The 1,455-nt window shown below is 45.4% G+C and overlaps 1 pseudogene; it reads left to right on the top strand.

Moving 5' to 3' along the window:
- Positions 1 to 38: 38 nt before the first annotated feature.
- Positions 39 to 1,455, top strand: part of LOC109279400 — a 27,835-nt pseudogene continuing 26,418 nt past the window's right edge.

The following is a 1,455-nucleotide window of genomic DNA, read 5'->3' as shown; positions in this document are numbered from 1 at the left end:
CCGCGATCGATGATTGGGCGTTCGGGCCGTGCCTGCGCATGCGCCGGGAGGAGTCTCCGCCTCCCTCTCTCCCCGCTCGCACAGATACGTTAAACTTTAGAGCACAGTGAGTTCAGATGTAACTTTTGAACAATGCTTGCTCTCAGGTTAGCTTGTTTTTCCTTCTAACGGTACAATTTACTTCTATCACATTTCCCCAGACAAGGAATAATACGGGAAGTAGGAGGTGCAGGAAAATTGAGGTACTTTCCAGGAATATAATGCTAAAATAACAATAGGTAAAGAACTTCAAAGACCTGTGTTGCACAGCTGCCACCAAGTACAACTGCTTATTATGGCACTATTCGCGTCGCTTAACCCTGTATTTGTAGGAAGAGCCCTGTCTCTGCCCTTTCAGCACTTACAGGGCCAGTCAGAAAAAGGAGACTGAAACTTCAAAAATTCTGTTCTGGGCTACGGGCAAAATCTTTATACCATCTGAACACGGTCATCCAACACAGGTAAATGTGGTTGCTAAGTTCCACTTCGCTTTAGAGTTTGCTGTCATATAGTCTAAAGCTCAAGGGCAACCATCATCTGGTTTCAACGTGTCAATAAATCTCTTAGTGGAAAGGAGAGGCTTGTATTGATGAAGGTGATAAAAGGAAAGGCAAAGAGACTACTGAAATGGAAGAATACCACTCACTGAACAATCAAAGAGCTGATGCTCATGACAATCAGCTTGGTGTTAACATACCGGGCCCTCAACTGTGAGCATTAAAACAAGTGATTTCCTGAGAAGCTTGCTGCACCCTTAGCCACTACTCCAGTTTGAGAAGTGCTTATGCAGTCATCGTCAAACGGGGACATGTCCTGGACGAATCCAGAAGGGTAGGTTGCTGCGGCAGCGGGGGATGAGAGTGGAAGGAACACATGAGGAGGGATCAAAAGCATCATGTCTGTCAGAAACTCTGCTTTCCTCTCTCTGGAAGAGGGTTGAATCCAAAGTGAGTCATACTGCTGCCTCAACGTCATGACCATTTTCCATTGGTCGTGGATGTCCTGCTCTGTTTTGTCCTTCTGTTTTGTCCCTGTCTTGGCCACCTCCTGTGTTGTCACTGGCTCCAGGGCAGCTTAGTCTGCGCTCTTCAGAAAGAGAGGAGGAGGCTTCCCTAGTACGAGAAATGTTCATCGGTACAGTTGTGATGTTTCCAGCAGAAGCACTGTTTCAGTAGCTTGCACAAGCTAAAGTAATTGTGTGAAGTAAGATGGTTCAGTTTCTTAGGAGCTGGCTGTAGTACTCATTAGGTAACCAGCTACACCAGTTATAAGTGAGTTATAACCATTTCTGCTGGCATTCTGCTAAATTTTCCTTTGAATTTTATGAGTCATGCCACAATGTAAGGTTTAGACATAGAATCATTGAGGTTGGAAAAGACCTCTAAGATCATCGAGTCCAACCGTCAACCCAACACC

The sequence above is a fragment of the Aptenodytes forsteri genome, unplaced genomic scaffold (genome assembly GCF_000699145.1).
Source record: "Aptenodytes forsteri isolate BGI_AS27 unplaced genomic scaffold, ASM69914v1 Scaffold482, whole genome shotgun sequence".
Classification (NCBI taxonomy): domain Eukaryota; kingdom Metazoa; phylum Chordata; class Aves; order Sphenisciformes; family Spheniscidae; genus Aptenodytes; species Aptenodytes forsteri.
This window is presented reverse-complemented; position numbering and strand designations above follow the sequence as displayed.